The sequence below is a fragment of the Scyliorhinus canicula genome, chromosome 11 (assembly GCF_902713615.1).
Source record: "Scyliorhinus canicula chromosome 11, sScyCan1.1, whole genome shotgun sequence".
In the NCBI taxonomy this organism is placed as follows: domain Eukaryota; kingdom Metazoa; phylum Chordata; class Chondrichthyes; order Carcharhiniformes; family Scyliorhinidae; genus Scyliorhinus; species Scyliorhinus canicula.
The window spans coordinates 156,145,029-156,158,580 of NC_052156.1; positions in this window are offsets into that span (position 1 = coordinate 156,145,029).

Below are 13,552 nucleotides of genomic sequence, written 5' to 3' on the forward strand. Positions count from 1 at the left end.
CAGTAGCCATGGCCTCCCCAGTGGCACTGCTCCGCATCTGATTGGCCGGCAGCTCTCAGTCAATAAGACTTCTGCCCCTGGGGTCTTGATTCCAGTGGGAGGGGTGGCCTCACCACTGCCTTGTTGGCTTGTGTGGTTTGGCAGGCTTTCTGAAAGGAAGGCACGGGTCTCTCGCCAGCTCGCCAGTCAGCAAGCAAGGCCTGTTGGAGCCTGAAGAAGATTCCACCCAAGAACAGAGGCAACAGATGGATCTAGAGGGAGCGTCGAGTGGGGGGGGGGGGGACCTGACCAAGTGGACAGCGTTGCCATGGCCCTGGAAAGCAGTGTGAATGGTGATGGCCTCGTCCTGTTCCGAAATCCATGCAGCAGTTGGGATCCAATGACTAACCGTTTCGGAGTCTGGAGGGAAATGAACACAAACATTAGACAAGATGTGCCTATATTCCCTTTCCACTGCTCCTTTGAAACAAAATCTTGATGAGTGCATTTGCTGTACATTCACGTTTCGTCGGGTTTGATATAAATGTAATAACTATCTCAAAAGGTGGCAGGGAATTAATATGTCCTGTTATGAAATAGGAAATCATCTGATTCTGACATAATGCAGTTGGTATGTGGGTCGTGCTGGACTTTTGAATGGGAAATTGCAGCTTCATAGCTGAACGTAAGCGTAGTTTGCACTTTGATCCCTGAAATGGGTATCCAGTCTGGGCGATAATCTGGGAATTCCTCTGATAGACAACTCTCTGAAAGATAGAGCTGGCAACATTTGAGACATTTAACAGCCAGCCTGCGGAGTATCATATTCATGGCCTTGAATTTTCTAATCGCCACAAGAGTTGCACAAGAGGAAGAGAGGCTGAAAGCTTTAGGGAGAATATTCCGGAGCTTTGGGCAGCCGGAGGCACTGCCACCGACGGTAGAATGATTAAAATGAGGAGCGATCAAGATCTTCAAGGGTTATAGGGCTGGAGGAGGTTACAAAGGTGGGGTGGGTTGTGGTCACAGAAACATTGGAACGCAAGGCAGAGAGAATGTTAGCTGCAGGGCATTACCAGATTGGGGGCCAAGGTAGGTCAGTGAGCACAAAGGAGTGCTGGGTGAACGGTGTGCTGATCTTTGTGTTGCTAAATTCAGGATGGTTGGTGAAGTGTTCACAAAGACCACAAAATAGCTTTAACTTAAACAAAGTTATAAATTTATTAAGACGACTAATTTGGATTTGACACGTACTCCTAAATAATATACAGTTGACTATTAGCATATAAACTACACTCATCTACAACTAATCTTTATGCCGTTCTAAACTATGATCTGCTCTTACTCACACTATCCATACTTCTGTCTGTCTCCAGCTAACTCCTGCACTACTCTCCTCCACAAGGCTCAGCATCAATGTCTTATATACTTGTGGCTGTAGCCCCCTCTAGTGGCTACTCTAGACATTTCATTAACCCTTGCAGTTCTTACAGTTACGATAATACCACAAACGGAACTTGGTGCGAGTTAGGATGCTGGCAGCAGAGTTTTGAAAGAGCCGAGATTTACAAAGGGTAGGGGAATGGGAAGGTGGCCAGGAGAACTGCGATCTGGGGGGGTAAGACAGGCATGGATGAAGGTTTCAGCCGCAGGTGGGCCGAGGCAGTTGTGGAGATGCGTAAAGTTACAGGAGTGGAGTAAACGGTCTGGGCGGCAGAGACACAGCCTGTCGCTGGGGCAGAGTTCCAGCATTTTGAAAAAAAGGTGCAGCAGTGTCCTGGAGAAAAAAATCTATCTCTCAATCAACATCACGATAAAGCAGGTTAACGGATCATTATCATACCACTGTTTATGGGCGGGGGGGGCTTCCTGTGTGCAAATTGAGTCACGAGTTTGCGTGAGTGGCTACACTTTAAAAGTGCTGAACAGGGGCGGTAAAGTGCTTTGGGATGTGCTGAACTGGTGAAAGGATCTATTTACATGCAAGTCTTTATTTCTTTAACCTAATTCTCCTTTTGGCTGACAATCTCGCCAGCAGTGAAGAAGTGCAGGTTACATCTGCGTCGCTTGTCATTACAGGCACGGAGCGATTGCGAGAAGCTAACAGCCTGAACAGAATTGAAGACCTCCCGGGTGATGCAAGTGCTATTCTCTCATTGCACAGCTCAGTCGGATTGCCTGACCCCCTCATCGGGGCTTGATGGACCTGCAGTGTGCCTGCAGCATATCAAAGAAGCTTGCATTTCTCTTGACTGGGAAAGTTTGATTTTATTTTATTTATTGCACGCACTGACCTTTCCTGACTCAAACAAAACTGTCTCATAACCATTCATAACATTCTCAAATTTAGCCCTTCTTGCAAAGAAACTCTCCTGGACTTGCGCTGTGAATTTATTTTTGCCCTTGACACAGGGACAACCCTGTCTTAATGTTAATGCAATGCTGCAAAAAAACTTCCTCTCACCGCCTCAAAACTCTTTGCTGCAGGCAAGCCTACTTTTTTCTCCGTCCAACGGAAACTTGTCATCCTTACACTGGAAAGTGTGTCAGCTGTGGCTCAGGCAACAGCTCTTTTCTCTCTCAATCAAACAATTCTGGTTTCAAGGTTTGAGTCCGGATTCCAGGCGGATATGCCAAGAGGAGAACTCCGGTTTCCTCCCACAAGTCAAAGATGTGCAGATTAGGTGGATTGGCCATGCATAAATTGCCCCTTAGTGTCCAAAGATGGCAGGGTGAGGTGAGGTTACGGGGATAAGGAGTGTGCCTAGGTAGAGTGCTCTGTCAAGAGCATGGGTGCAGACTCGATGGTCTGAATGGCCTCCTTTTGCACTGTAGCAATTCTTCTAATCTATCAAAAACTAATGTCATAGAATTTACAGTGCAGAAGGAGGCCATTCGGCCCTTCGAGTCTGCACCGGCCCTTGGAAAGAGCACCCTACCTAAGATCAACACCTCCACCCTATCCCCACAACCCAGTAACCCCACCCAACACTAAGGGCAATTTTGGACACTAAGGGCAATTTATCATGGCCAATCCACCTAACCGGCACATCTTTGGACTGTGGGAAGAAACCTGAGCACCCGGAGGAAACCCACACAGACACGGGGAGGATGTGCAGACTCCACACAGACAGTGACCCAAGCCGGAATCGAACCTGGGACCCTGGAGCTGTGAAGCATTTGTGCTAACCACTATGCTACCGCGTTACAGTCAGAAACGGGGGAACTTCATAACGGGGAACAAAGAAATGGCTGCGGAATTTGTACTTTGCTTTTGTCTTCACAAAAAGGAAGACATGAATAATGTACCAGAAGTTCTGAGAAATAAAGGCGTTAGTGAAGAGCTTAAGGAAATTGGTATGAGTAGACAAATGGTATTGGGGAAATTGATGGGATTGAAGGCAGATAAATCGCCTTCATATAAAACCTGGTTTTATAATCCTGCCATGCATATGCCCACTCACTCAGCCCGTCACAATCCCGCTGAAGCATCTCTACATTCTGCTCACAGTTCTCCCAAACGGGTGAAGCTGTGATGTGCACTCCCTGGAAAACGTGCATGAACCTCATCTGGTGGTCACGCACCAGCTGGGCATTGTGGAAGTGGAACTCCTTAATGTTGATGAAGGGGTCTCCCTGATGCCACGGTGCCCGCAGAGCAACATGGGGGGGGGGGGGTGCAGTCGATCGCCCCACTACACCAGTGGCAGACCAGCTATGGTGACTAATCTCGCTGCCCTCTTGTCTTGCAGGGTCCGGTCCAGGGTGAAATGAAATGACTACACGGACGCACTTATGGGGGGATGACTGCAGAATGCCGCACAATTCACCTGTGGAACCCTGGAAGGAATGCATCGCATTGAACTTGAGGGCTGCCATTTTTTTGTTAAATTTAGAGTACCCAATTCATTTTTCCAATTAAGATGAAATTTAGCGTGTTCAATTCACCTACCCTGCACATCTTTGTGTAGTGGGAGCGAAAACCCATGCAAACAAGGGGAGAATGTGCAAACTCCACATGGACAGAGACCCAGAGCCGGGATCGAACCTGGGACCTCGGCACCGTTGGACTGCAGTGCTAACCACTGAGCCACTGTGCTGCCCTATTGAGGGCTGCCATCATGGCCACAGGGAGTGGATGTCCCCTGCCACCATGTGGCGCCAGGTTCTACAGTGTCTCCCTAGTGAGGAGGGATCTCCTGCGGGACAGGTTGTCCAACAGCTCCATGAAGATCACACAGGTCCTGTACACCCTAGGCCTCCTTCTTTGCCTTCAATCCCCCTGTTCAGCTGTTGCTGCGTCCGTCCCTTGAGCCTGCCCTGTAGCCCCCTGGTCTCCTGGCACTGGGTGTTCCCTGGGTGCTGCTGGAGTCTGTACTCCACCAGTGCTGGAACAAGCAGAATTTCCAGCTCCACACAGATATCTCTCGGTAAGGTGCAAGGGATGAGAGAGGCCAAGAGACATGGTGTCGCAGCCATCTAACTTCAGTATCTTCCCTCCCCCATTGGCCTCCCGGCCTTGGACATAGCCAGTCCCACACCTTATCCAGCAGTTACCACTCACTCACATCTCAGATGCCCTCCCATCTCCGTTGCATGACTGGCCTCGGTCAATGCCCTCACCCTGTCAGAGTCACCTCTGGCCTCCTATCTGGTTGTCCCCTCCCTTATTCTCTCTGTCACTGGGGGGGGGGGGGTTCTGATAGGAGGTTTCTATGGACGTCTAGCACTCATGGGCCGGGTCAACCGGACGATGATGTCCACCTTGAGGGTTAATGGATCCTCTATGACAGGTGCTGGTGTCTGGTACATATGCAGACACAGTCCCTCTCACAAGAACATAAGAACTAGAACTAAGGGCGGGTAAGTCGGCAATTCAGCCCCTCGAACCCGCTTCACCATTCAATACAATCATGGCTGCTCTCCTCTCGGACTCAGCTCCACTTTCCTTCCTGTTCTCCATAATCATTCAATCTGTTACCAATTAAAAATCTGCCCATCTCCTCCTTAAATGTACTCAATATCCCGGCATCCACCACATTCTGGGGAGTGATGTCACCGGCGCAAGTCCACTTTTTGGTCTCTCGCGATATCTTGCAGCCAATACGGGATTTGTGCCCATGACGAACGGGCCCACTAAATCCCACTAATCATCTGCCTCAGATGAGCAAAGAATTTTGGCCAGGAATTTGGAAAAAACTCTTGTAATCTTTTTGGAGCCTTTCGTGCCTGCCTGACGTGGGAGGGAGAGACGGCTTCAAGTTAACACCTCACCTGAAGCACGATCCTTGCGGTTGTACCTCAGTAATGCACTGAGCTGTCAGCCCGGATTAGAAACTGGATTGGGACTTAATTTCACAACCTTCTGATTTGGAATGAAGGGAATAACCAACTTTTGGAGCAGAAAGAGCAGCGTCTCATGCACCGTCGGCCCTCCGAGACCAGGTGCGGACAAGCTTTGTTTGCCTGTCAATGTGGTCGGTGTTGGCCAAGAGGCTAGTCAACCAGGGGGGCTATCACATTGAAGTCTGTTCCGGTACTGGAAGCGGGACTACGTGTGCACCTTACAATGTGGAATATTGGTCTAGTACGGGAACTCTGACCAATTTTCTGATTCTTAACTCAGGGACACGAAGGTGAACTATACTCTGTCCGGTTCCTTGAGATGTTCTACTGCTTTGGAGGTGCTAGTTAAATTAAGGTACTTTGTTGCCGGTCAGACTGAGGCAGTCTGGTTCAGAACAGGTTAGGGATCGAAAAGAGGCCAGGCTCTGAGGCAGAGGTGGGATCGCCTAGTGACAGCCTGCTTGCAGTTACGCACAGCCAATCGTGGAAAAGTAAAATCTAGAAGGAGGCCATTCGGCCCTCGGCCCCCGTGCTGGGTCTTTGAAACTGAAGTTGTGCTTGGGACCCTGTACATTCCTAATGATCAAATATCTGTCCAACTCCCTCTTTGAGTGATTTATGGCAACAGTTTCCAGGTGCGGAATTCCAGATCCTGACCGTTCTCGGAGTGAAAGAAAGTTCTCCTCATCTCCCGCCTGGGATCTTTTCCCAGCGATTTTAAAACGTATTGTTGTCCCACTTCCTGGACAAGATAGTTTATTTTCTCTTGTTGGGGCAGCACGGTAGCATGGTGGTTAGCATAAATGCTTCACAGCTCCAGGGTCCCAGGTTCGATTCCCGGCTGGGTCACTGTCTGTGCGGAGTCTGCACGTCCTCCCCGTGTTTGCGTGGGTTTCCTCCGGGTGCTCCGGTTTCCTCCCACAGTCCAAAGATGTGCGGGTTAGGTGGATTGGCTATGCTAAATTGCCCGTAGTGTCCTAAAACGTAAGGTTAAGGGGGGGTGTTGTTGGGTTACGGGTATAGGGTGGATACGTGGGTTCGAGTAGGGTGATCATTGGTCGGCACAACATCGAGGGCCGAAGGGCCTGTTCTGTGCTGTACTGTTCTATGTTCTATGTTCTATGTTCTTGTCTGCTCGATCGAAACCTCTTGAAGAGTCACTGGGTCGAGGAAGCAACATTCTACTGGAGCATGAGTTAGCAATCCAGACATTGGAAGGGAACGTTTCAAAAGAAGGGATAAAGTCCCAGACTGTCGCTGGAGACGGTCTTTTTTTAAAAATAAATTTATAGTACCCAATTCAATTTTTCCAATTAAGGTGCAATTTAGCGTGGCCAATCCACCTACGCCTTGGGTTGCGGGGGCAAAACCCCCACTCACCCCCCCACCCCCCAGATTCACTGAAGGGAGAATGGGCGCAAAGGCCAGAGGCTGTCTCGGAAGCTGACCCCACTGAGGCAACCCCACGCACAACCTGCAGTCAACTCAATCCGGCAATTTACAGAGCACAGGGGCATCCCAGAGGGGGGTTCACACGCAAAGAGGCCCATTTGAAGAACAATCGCCGTTTTATTTTCACAAATGCCAAAGCAATCACAGAGAACAGGGTGTCATGGGCGGCAAGGATATAAATGGGGCTGAGTTTCACTGAAACCGGATTTGAATTCCGAATTCTCGCTCCATGTCTTTGCAAGCTAGCGGTCTCCGTACACAAAAAGACAGCAAATGTGTAATTATCGAAAATGGCAGCCGCTATGAGCACCTGCCACGATTGTTGCAATAATTACGTTCTCGGATGGCCTGAAAGGCGCCGAGAGGTTACAGATGCCTCTATGATTGTAGTTGCTGAATTAATGTCCAACTGTGTCAAATATAAAGTGCAGCTTTGCTCTGTGAGCCTCCATTCAAGGATTGATTCTTTGTAACTGTGTCAAATATCAGTGTTATGGTGAAAATTACAGAGAACGTACAAGGCCAATATCCCCAAATTGGCACCAATGTACTTAACGAGCAACAACTCTTCTAAAATTACATGTAAATGAGTTGCTTTTCTAAATAATCGACGCAAGGATGCTCTCGCCCATTTTCTAAAAGGGCATCCAAGAGGAGGGGCAGGGGGTCTGTCGGAGAGGGCCTGACACTGCTCACAACAAAATAGGCCCGTTAATTATCAGGAGCTTGGATTCAGTCCAGGATGGATGATTGAAAGACTGCCTCCATTTTATGCTGAATGCAGGCCTAATTACAGTCATTTGCGAGCTGGAAATGTCCTTGTGCCTATGGACATTCATTGAGTTCAGCTGCGCCGCTCTGCCCCAAGCCAAATCTGAAATGAAGAAAGCAAGCTTTATTGTCTCCGTATCGTAAGTCAACATTGCCTTCACCCCCAATGGTGCGATGTCGATAAGGCCTCGCATTGTCACTGATAGCTGGCTTTGGTCTTGTGGATTCAGAATTCTTTAATATATATCAGAAACGATAAGCCTCTTCACTGGAAAGTTGAGTGCATTTTTCTTCTTCACATTACGGCTTTCTGACCACAGCATGTCCTTTTTGCAGGGGCAGAAGGCAAAATGTAGCCTAGCCGACACTGGGATTCCCTCCCCTTTCTCCTCCCAGCAGCTAACTAGATTGCCCCCAGGAGTCTCCTGCTCCTGCCGGCAGCCCTTGAGCTCCAACTTCACCACCCTTGGGGAGCAGGCCAACAATATGCTTCTCCTCCAACACACAGCGGCACAATGCCCCCAATTCAACCCATGAGGCACATTTCCATTTCCTGCCCAAGCCATCCTTTGGCGTCTCTGAGATTGTTACTTTGTCCTGAACCTAGGGCCGTGTCGAGTTGCAAACCCCACCCGTTGGAAACAAGTTTTTTTTCCCTTTGGTATGTATGAGCACTATATATTTGCTGGGATGCTTTATTTATCTCAGAGCAATTATAATAGAATTTACAGTGCAGAAGGAGGCCACTCGGCCCATCGAGTCTGCACCGGCTCTTGGAAAGAGCACCCTACCCAAGATCATCACCTCCACCCTATCCCCATAACCCAGTAACCCCACCCAACACTAAGGGCAATTTTTGGACACTAAGGGCAATTTATCATGGCCAATCCACCTAACCTGCACATCTTTGGACTGTGGGAGGAAACCGGAGCACCCGGAGGAAACCCACGCACACACGGGGAGAACGTGCAGACTCCGCACAGACAGTGACCCAAGCCGGAATTGAACCTGGGACCCTGGAACTATGAAGCAATTGTGCTATCCACAATGCTACCGTGCTGCCCTACCATGCTGCCCTACAGGGATGACAGTAGTTCTAAATCCAAACAGTCTAATAGCAGAACTTTAAACAACTCAGAACTTACAGGAGTGCAAGAAGTCTTACAACACGAGGTTAAAGTCCAACAGGTTTATTTGGAATCACTAGCTTCAGGAGGGCAGCTCCTTCATCAGGTGAGTCATCTTTGATCTTTCTGACCCTTCTGGGACATTCTCGGATTTTTTCACTCTTTGGGTCCACCCACAGGCTGAAGCAAGGGTACACGAATCAGTTATCAAACACAGATTAAACAACATTGAACACGACAATAAGGACAGAAATACTGTCGTTACACAATGAAGCACATAAAGGTTACAACATAGAAAAAGGTCATGCCAGAGTTTATCCTCCATGGGAGCAAATAGACTAAATCGCGTTTTTTTTCACTGGCAAAGTCAGCACTTAGTTGTTCTGAGAAGGTAGTGTCGTAACGAAGTGCCTTGCCCAGTTCCTGTTCCCCTGTTTCTTTATTTGCTTATCCAATCTGATCTTGACATCATTTCCACCTCTGAGACTAACACTGAAAGTGAATTCTGACCTCTCACAACTCTGTGCAAAGATGTTTCTCTTGCCCTTTGTTTTAGACCATACCGTGCAGAAGGAGGCCATTCGGCCCATTGAGTCTGCACCGACCCACTTAAGCCCTCACTTCCACCCTATCCCCGTAACCCAATAACCCCTCCTAACCTTTTTGGTCACTGAGGGCAATTTATCATGGCCAATCCACCTAACCCGCACGCCTTTGGACTATGGGAGGAAACCGGAGCACCTGGAGGAAACCCACGCTGACACGGGGAGAACGTGCAGACTCCGCACAGACAGTGACCCAGCAGGGAATCGAACATGGCGTTGTGAAGCCACATTGCTATCCACTTGTGCTACCGTGCTGCCCATGTTGTCGTGCTTACGTTCTTTCGCTCTTAACTCCTCGACCATTGGAAATCTATTTCTACCTCGCCCCAGTTCCGAAAGAGGGTCCTATGGACTCAAAATGTGAATTGTGTTTTTCTCTCTCCACAGAGGCTGAGTTTTTTCAGCATTTTCTGTTTTAATTTGCTTCAATCTATCATCTCCCATCCTTGGGTATTTTTAAACACTCCTATTCTAACTCCCATCACCTGCATTATTCCAGTCCACTTTTTCAATTCACTCTTCATATTTATAAGTCCTCACAGTGAATCGACATTGTGGTTTTTCTCAATCCTCAACTCCCTTCTGATAAAGTAAAGTCACCATAGTCCCAAATGACCATGGGCTGCTTTCCCCTTTGAGGGAGGGGGGGGGGGGGGGGGGGAAGGAGAGCTGACTGATGATGATTTAACCTGAGGGTCACCGCACCTCCAGGTGAGGGGGCAAGGTTGAGAAGACTGGGAGATTCATGAATAACCTCTGCCGGTACAGGAATTGAACCCACGATGCTGGCGTCGTTCTGTATCATGAACTAGCTGTCCAGCAAACTGAGCTAAACCTTTCCTTCCTATAACGAGGAGCACACTAGTCCACTCAGTAACTGAAGCCCACTTCAGCTCTCATGTTGGCGCCATCATTACTTCTGAACTCCAATCCTACAGCGAAAAAAACCTAAAATCCCCATTTTGTGGGGGGGGGGGGGGGGTTTTGTAGTCCTATCGCAATTGATGCCCTGCAAACCTCAGTCCCAAAGACCCTCTGCTCCTCCACAGCACCCACCCCACCTCCCTGAGTGTCCAAAAAAGGTTGGGCGGGGTTACTGGGTTCAGGGATAGGTTGGAGGCGAGGGCTTAAGCAGGGTGCTCTTTCCAAGGGCCGGTGCAGACTCGATGGGCCGAATGGCCTCCTTCTGTGCTGTAAATCCAATCAGAGTATAATGATTGCTAATTCCCGCAAAGACCTAACACATCACGCTCGCTGGCATTGAATTTGCGGATTTGTATCCCATTCCATTTGCCCAATAGTATTCTCTTTGTGAACTCCTTCGGTCGTCAAAAACAATTAATTATTCCTCCTATTTCAGTGTCATTCGCAAATTCTGACACGCTTTCCCGTAATATCATAGCAAATGGAAGGGGACGCAGAACAGTTACCCGGAAAGGTGCATATGTCAACCCGGCAGCTATAGTTCATTGGGCTGCACAGGAACATTATAAAATTTGCATGCAGATGCTTGCATTAGAATGGACAGAATGGTGTTAAAATAAAATCATGACTTTTTGAAAACTTGCACACATCACCATGATTTGCATAAATCCTATTTGCATATAATTAGAGTTTGATGTATAATTTGTATTTAAAATTATAAGCTGTGAGTGCAGCATTGGTGAGGAGCTGAACCTTAGAGGGAGCGGAGTCAGTGGAAAGAATCCAGATTTCCAGCTGAAGCCAGGGCTGCAGGACCCGTTGGGATTGCAGGTTTAGTGTCAGCAAAACTTTTGGCCATCGCCTTGTTGATAAATAGATCTCCGCTGCCATCTTGAGATGGCCTGAGAGTGGGTTCAGCGCAATCAACTCAGCCATCAGCAGTATCAGTCTGCCCCCTACTGATCGGCTGCGAGCACTGCAGGCAAACCTCAGCTGCTGAGAAATGTGTACAGGCAGCAAGCGCGGGATTCTCCGGTCGCATTCGGTGATGGGCCGGAGAACCAACGTTGGTGCCGAAATCGGTGGCGGCCCCTCCAAAAAGATGTACTGTAAGAGTACACCGCACACCGTATGGACAGCCTCAGGTCATTACCTGAGGCCCACCCCTACCCCGATGCTCCGCCCCTGACTGGCCGAGTTCCCGACGATGTGGGTCTCTCATGCTTTATTTTTTCGGGAACTCAGTGTGGCGGCTGCGGACTGGGACCAGCGCCACAGTCGGGAGAGAGCCGATCCGCGGGCACGGGGTGCTTTGGCAGGGGCTGGGGGCACTGGTGGGGGGGGGGGGTGGCGAGCCTGGCCAAAGGGGGTCACTATACGGCAGGCCGGGACCGCGTACAGCCGGTACCATATTGTAATGTGCAGCCACTGCAGGCCGCCGAGTGGATGCTTGGCCACAGCTCCGGGAATTCTCCGGCCGTATCAGCAGCGAGAGCTGGGTGCTCTACGCTGCCGGCATGCCAACCCCCAGCTAGACAGAGGATCAGTGGCTGTTTTGCGGCGATTTTTCAGTCGTGAAACGCCACTGTTTCCACGCCGGCATCAGGACATAGTCTCCAAATCGGAGAATCCAGCCCCGAGTACTTTGGTACTTTACCCAAAGAGTGGGGAAGGTGAGGAACTCTCCACCACAGGGAGTGATTGTAGCGAAGAGTGGAGATACATTGAAGGGGAAAAGGAATTGGAGGGTTAAGATGGCAAATTTGGAAGATGTAAATTTCCTTCTTTTCTTTCTTTTTGTGAAATGTAACAGGATGCTGGGCTGACTGTGGCAGTAGCAGCCCCCCCCCCAAGGTGGAGTATTTCCAGTTTTTTGTGCCATTCTTTCTCTTTTCTGCCAGGAGTCATGTTTGGACCAACGTTTTTGAGTAGTGTTTGTGTCATTTCCTAGTGTTTGACTGAGAACATCTGGTGCGGTAAGCTGGAGCGAGGGGAACCTACCCCCCTCGCCACTCCGGGAAAGGAAAGAACTTGCATTCATATCGGATCCCACTTTGAGCTGGAGTGCTGTGGTGGGCTGGGAACGTGGAGTCTATCCCGCTGTGGAGACTGGCGGGGGAACAGGTCAAATCTCCCGGTCCCCATTAATGATGCAACCGGCAGTTTCACGAGCAGGCCTGGATGGCGCGCCGTCCACCATCGTGTCCGGGTGCCATATTGCAAAGGCGCCAACATCACTGACCCACTATCGAAGAAAGAAGGTGGGCCTCCTGAGCACGAAGATGGATCTCCTGGAATATTCTGAGGCTGGAATATGGAGCCCCTCCAGGACACCAGAAAGGTTCACCTGCAGATATACCCGTGACCCACTGCTGTGGAGTTCCAGGGTCCAGGGCTGCTGGTAGCCGCCACCCTGAACTCTGACGGCAGCCCCAGGCATCGTTTAGACGAGTCTTGACATGTGCACGTCATGTTGTATCACGTCGGCACGTTTTCCCGTGGATGCCCTGGAGAATCTGGTGGGAGGGCCTTCCTCTGCATCTCATCGGCAGGATGTAAGTGAGGTTCTCGCTGTCCTCTGACGGGTTTTCTGAGCCGCCATGGCGGGCACCAGCGGAAGATCCCACTCTTCATTCATTCATGCATGAAACCGGTTTCTGCCCCCTCCCCCCACGGTATTCTCCCAACATTCCTGCCATGCAACACGCCAGCCAGGGCTTGGGAGAATTCCGCCTGGTGTCTTTCCCCACCTCAGAATGGCCTAAGGCCCTTAACAATGGTTTTTGAAGTGTAACCCTGCTGGTAACATAAGAAAGAGGGCGGCCAGTCTGCATACTAAAGGCCCCACGAACAATAATGAGACGGTGACCAGTTTTTGTGATGGTGATTGAGGGGTAAATATTGGCCAGGTCACCGGGGAGAACTTCTCCGTTCTTCTTCAAAATAGTGCCCCGGATCCTTCCTGTGGGTGGGGGCGGAGGACAATAGCAGATCTAGATGAGGAATGTTAGGAGATGGCTTGAGTGGACCGTAAACATCAGCATGGATCAGATGGGCCGAATGGCATGTTTATGTGCTTTGCACCCGATGCAATGCGGAGTATTTTTTGTTACTCTGTCCCATCCCCACTGGCACCTCTGGCATTGCAGCACTGCCTCAGTACTGTACAGGATCAGGAAGAGGCAGGAAGTAAAATCCTCCAGCATTGATGTCCCTCAGTTCCGCGTGCAAAGTACAAACACTACATAAAAACAGTTTATGCAAAGGAGAATCGCTCAGTTTGTGAACACAGACATAAATAACCAGCAGCCTTCCTTCCTTTATTAGACCCATTGTTGCCTTCAGATG